Genomic DNA, 6419 nt, shown 5'->3' with positions numbered 1-6419 from the left:
AAAAGGGAAACACAGGGAAACGGGTCTTTGCGACGGGGAATCCTTGCCCCCGTCCTTGCCTTCAAATGGTGGGGATGGAGGTAAAATCCCCCACCTCTCCTGGTCCCGTTGCTAACCCTAGTTCCAAATTAAGATCTCTTGTGTGGAGTTATACTAATGCATTTACAAAGATAATGACATGAATTATAACTTTGGATTGGGTCATATTAGATTAATAATTACTCAATACTTGGATTCATTTCATCCCCAAACCACTTGATATTGAGTTTATCTTCCCTGGTCTTTTCATACACAGAGTTTATTTGAGACACTGAGTTGATATATGATAACTGAAGTTCATATATTTGTAGAGTTCATATGTCTATGTTTTAAGTGTAGAGTTGTTTAATCTAAGTTCATATATTTGTGTCTGGGTTGCAAAGTTGAGGATACACGTCTAGGATATCTGGTACAGTTTTTTGAACTTTAAATGATCTCGTCTTATGATGACTATTTTTGTTTTGAAATTTTTTTATTCAATAATACTACCTATCTTCGTATTAAATAAAATATGGATTGCAATCTTTTTCTTTTAATTTTTAAAGTTTATCTTTTTTTTTTTTTTTTTTGAGCAATGAACAATAATTAACCAACTACATTTTTTGGAGGAATAATGTTAAACAAAATGGAAAATCAAAGAGAAATCAAAACTTTTGATTTTTAATTTTTCTCCATGAATTTTGACATCATCATTTATTTTTCTTCTTATTCTTCCTGTTGTTGCTCTGTATAATTACTCCGACATAATTTTTTTAATTGAATCTCCCCAATCATCTTAATAGCCAATAGAATGCCACTAGATTTCTTCGACAATTTCACTTTAAATTCCTCTAAATTTGGATGATCATCAGTAAATAAATTTCCATTTTTTACTATTTCTTGCCAAAAAATGTTCCAGGAAAAAAATCATCATTTTTTTTATATGTTACATACTATTAAACTATATACATACTTTTCCAAATACTATTAATACTCATTTGATATGTAAATTCAATTAAATACAAATATATCTTACAAATTTCTACATATAAATATTGTACTTAATGTAGAGAAAAATACTATTTTTTATATAATCAACAACCCTACAACATACTTTAACAGTCGTCGATCTTATAATAGTCAAAAGTGGTTGTTAAAGTTGATTATCGAAGATGATTTTTGTTAGAGGCGGTTGTCGAAGCTTGAAGTTGGTCTTATGAAAGTGGGATTGGAGCTGGTCGCTGGAGTTTGTTGTCAAACGTGGTTTTTGGAGCCTTAAGGTTGACCGTCGAAGTTGGTCGCATGAAGGTGGTTGTTAAAGTTGATTCTTATAGATGATTTTAGTCAAAGTTTATAGTTGGAAAAGGTTGTCGGAGCTCAAAATTGGTCGCATGAGGGTGGTATTAGAATTGGTTGTCAAAATTTTGTCGTTGGAAGTCATTGTCGAAGCCCGAGTCGATCGCCGGAGTTATGCGCTCGAAGGTGGTCATCGAATGTGATATGATCAGAGTTTATAGCCGAGAGTGGTTGTCGGTGTTGAGGTTGATACCCTAACTCTTGTGGGTTATGTAATTTATAATTGTAATGTACAAACATTTTATTTATTTAATAAAATATGAGATGTTTTATTCGACATTTTGTAGCATTAACTCACAAACTAATAAACTGATATCCAATGTTATCTTCTGTAGCTTAAACATGTATATAGAGACATACAGGTGAATCATGTTTAAATGATAGTCCAAATGGTCTGTAGTAGATGGATAATGCTATATACCTTATATCCTGGTGACACTACGAATACGACCCGCTTTGTAGATGTTACAACTATTGTAAAGTGCTATAAATGATTTGATCCTGATCATTCATGTAGAGACATGTGAGCGAGGGTGTTCTATACAAAGAAGTTTGTATAAGACCGAACCAAGAAATGACTAGTCTCATTATATAACACCATTCATAATAGAGACCTACATTTCACTAGGATGATCATAGGTGACATGACCTGAATCATAAGTGAGTGTTGAAATCATACCCATGAAGGCGATCATTTGATTTGTGTAGGTGAGAGTGGGAAAATCGTCGACTCAATAAACCTACCATTTTGAGGATTTATCTGATTAGGGAGCTGGAAACACAACCACACAAGATGGAATTCATCAATTCCTTAATATTTGGGTAAGCAGATAAATTGCTCCCTTAAAGGCTGATTATGGGGCTTGAATAATGTGGCACTGCACCTTCTCTTGACCTGATAGCATTTTGGTCATAGTTGGATTATGACTTACTGTTCATTAGAGGGATCAGTGGTATTTAAAGAGTTAGATGTAACTACATGGGGAAAACGATAATTTTGACCTAATTGTACTTACGGGCAATTTGTGAAGAGTTATCGCAACGTTTATTGGTTATATCTAATGGACACAGAAATATATCTGTAGTGTGAAGAGTGCAGTTGTCGGTCTTTAGTGAAGTGACCGACAGTTAATGGATGTTGAATAATTTAATTAAAAGAGTTTAATTAATTATTCAAGTACTATTGGAGCTTCAATCTACATGTTCATAAAGTCTCATGTGTAGCTCAATATGGATTATTGGGAACTAATTTTGGATTAATTTGAATTGTTTAAATTAATTGAGTGATTTAATTATATGTGATATAATTACATATAAAGTTCAATAGAGATGAATTAAATATTTGAATATGATTCAAATACTAATCACATGAATGAGATTCATATAATTAAATTTATTATAAATGTGATTTATATTAAATATCATATATGTATGAGATAATAAAACTTTAGGTTATGTGTTATATATATATATATTAATTAAATTAAATTTATAAATTTAATTTTAAATTTCAAAAGTTCTCAGTTTTTCTCTCATCAAATGTGGGAGTGGAGGGTGGTTTTGTTTTTTGGGTGATTCATCTTCTTCACAGAAGATCTCAATTTTTCTCTCTAGAAAAAGCATACAAAAGACTCCCTACAGCTAAACTATTTTCTCTCTCTCAAACTTTCTCCCTCTTCCAAAATCTCAGATCCCACACAATCCAAAGAAATTCTCATCCCAAAAGAGAATATGGAGGTCTCACTTGTAGTGGTGGCTATTTTGGGTCGTGACTGTTCGAGGAGTAATTTCGTGAAGAAATTGGTTTCTTCAAGGGTACGTATTTCCCCCAGCTTTTTTTTTTTCTTTTAAAAGATGCATGCTGTAAATTCTTCATTAATGCATAATTGTATGTTCTGTAAAATTTTTGTTCTATAGAAATAAAATTGGGTTGATCCCCACGTCTGTTATAAAATTTCACAGTTCCTTCAGTCGGAGCCTACAAAGGTGGTGTCGGAGTTAGTCATCGGAGGTGATTGCTGGAGCTCGAAATTAGTTGTCGGAGTTGTCATCAGAGGTGGTTGTCAGAGCCCAGAGTCTGGTAGTGATAGATGTCGACAGGCGAATGGGTGGAACATTAAAAATATTGGAAGAAGCGAGAGTTGTCGTGAGTTTGTAAAATATACCAAATCAACTTTACCTACATTTAGTGGTTATTTGATAAAGCAGTAGAGTTTGTTGGGGGATTAAAAAGCTCATCCAATGTTTGTTGCCCGTTTAAAAGAAAATGGTGGGTTATAAACCCAGTGTTTTACTCTACCTTTTTCTCTCCCCCATTTCAAACTCGTTTTTCCAAACATTTTAATCACTTTCCCCCTTATATCTTTCTTTTTCCATCACGCGTTTTATTACTCACTTTTCATCTTCTCTCTTCTTCACTGTTCGATTTGTCTTCTTTCATCTCGTCTCTTTTTTTTCCCTTTGGGTATGGGTTGTATTCTCATCAAACTTCATTCTACATTTGCATTTTCTTGTTGAATGTTGTGTTTCTCTTCTTCGGTTTTCTTTGTATGAATGTTTTTTTAGATCTAATAGACATGAACAATTTTTTGGTAGATTTAACTATTTTTTTTTTATTATTATTCTAACTTTTTTTTTTGGTAGATCTAACTATTTTTTTAGTAGATATGAACGATTTTTTTTTATAGATCTAACTTTTTTTTAGATCTAAAACCTTTTCGAATATTTGGTTTCTGACTTAAGATTTGTATGTTCATGTCTAGACTCCCCCATATACCAATTCGCTCTTACATGTTTGATTTTTCGATTGTTATTAGCTCTGTACTTCGTTGGATTCGTTGTTATTTTGATTTAGCTTCTCGTCATTTTGGGCGTATGTTTTTATTTATACAAAGAATAGCTATAAATACATAAAATTAATCTTTATAAATATAGTTTAAAATTAATCTTTATAAATATAGTTGTATATACAGAAAAACAAAAAATAAATTATTCCCTAATTTTCAATTTATAATTTCATTTATAATTTTAAATTGGTTCACATTTTATTTCATTTTATTTTGCCTTACAATTTTCTATAAAATTGAAAAGAAAATTGCAAATGAGTACAGAATAAAAAAAAAAATGTTTTTATTTATACCAAGAATACCTCTAAGATGGCATAAATTCCATGACGAAGAAAGTATAAGCATAGGAATAAAAGTTAGTACCTTTTCAACGTCATAACCATATGAATAAGCATAGGTTGGAGTTAATGTCCTAAATCGAGTGTATCTTATAGTTGGTAAAAACAAATTATATGTCTAATAAAATAAGAGGCATTTTATTAATGTTTAGACTACATTAAATCAATCCAATAAACTAAGATCTAAGTTTATTTTATGAAACTTAAACATGTATGTGGAGACATAGGTGGACCACGTTTAAGTGATAATCTAACCGGTCTATAGTAGATGGATAAGGTTGGGTACCTTATCTTGGTGATACTATGAATACGATGTATTTTGTAGATGTTACAATTATTGTAAAGTACTACAAATGATCTGATCTCGATTTTTCATGTGGAGACATGTGAGCAGGGTCTATACAAGAGTTTGTATAAGACCGGACCACGAAATGAATAGTCTCTCTATATAACACCGTTGCTATAAGAGACTTACATTTCACTAGCATGACCATAAGTGACTTAACTTTAATCCTGAGTGAGTTTAAACTTCTGTCTATAAGGACAATCCTTTGATTTGTATGGGCGATAGTGGTTTTATTAGCCAACTCAACAAGCCTACTATTTTGGGTACTGGTTCGAATAGGGAGTTGGAAACACAATTACACAAGATGAAATTCACTCCTTTCCCGACCTTAGGAAAAATAGATAAATTTCTCTCTTAATAGCTAATTCCAGGTCATGAACATTGAGGCTTGAACCTCTCACTCGCCCGAGAGGTGTTAATTTATAGTCTGTTATAAACTGTTTGTTCATTAGAGGCATCAATGATATTTAAGGAGTTAGATGTAACTACATGGGTAAAACGATATTTTGACCCATATATAGTTATGAGCAATTTGTGAATGGTCGACTCATTGTTGATTGGTTATATCCGTGGACACATAAATAAATCTACAATGTGAAGAGTGCAACTATCGATTTTTAGTGGAATGACTAGTAGTTGATGAAAATTGATAATTTAATTAAATAGTTTAATTAATTAATATTATATAGAGTTTCTAATCTATATATCTATAAGGTCGTATTGTTAGCTCACTAAATGATATATAAGAGGAATGGTTTAAATTATTCAAATCAATCGCATATTAATGAGATTAATATAATATGGTCAATTATAGATGTGATCTATAATTAAGAATGCAAAATATTTGAATAACATTATATATTATATGTGTATGTGATAATTATATGTTGATTAATTATATATTAAATATGATTTAATGTAGTCGTTTAATTAATTAATTAATAATTTTTATGTTGATTAATTATTTTGTACACATATTATTATCAATAAAATAAATATTTTATATGCATTTACTCAAAATACAATAAACTAAGATCCGTTGTTATTTCATGTAACTTAAGCATGTATGTGAGACATACAAGTAGATCATTCCTTGAGTAATAACCTAAATAATTTGTAGTAGATAGATAAATGAGGGATACCTTATCCTGTCGATACTACTGATACGTCCCGCTTTATAGATGTTACAAGTGTTGTAAAGTGCTACAAGTGGTCTGATCCTGACCATTCATGTGGAGCATGCGAGCGGGGGTATCCTATACAAAGAGTTTGTATAAGACCGGACCACGAGATGATTAGTTTCTTTATATAACGCCGATGATAATTGAGATTTACATTTCACTAAAATGACCATAGGTGATATGACCTTAATTCTGAGTGAGTTGGGAACTCCTGCTCATGAGAGCGGTCCTTTGATTTGTATGGGTGAGAGTGGCCAGATTGCCAACTCAACAAGCCTACCATTTTGGGGATTCGTCTGATTAAGGAGTTAGATGTAACTATAGGGGCAAAACG

The sequence above is a fragment of the Benincasa hispida genome, chromosome 9, assembly GCF_009727055.1.
Source record: "Benincasa hispida cultivar B227 chromosome 9, ASM972705v1, whole genome shotgun sequence".
Taxonomy (NCBI): domain Eukaryota; kingdom Viridiplantae; phylum Streptophyta; class Magnoliopsida; order Cucurbitales; family Cucurbitaceae; genus Benincasa; species Benincasa hispida.
This window is presented reverse-complemented; position numbering follows the sequence as displayed.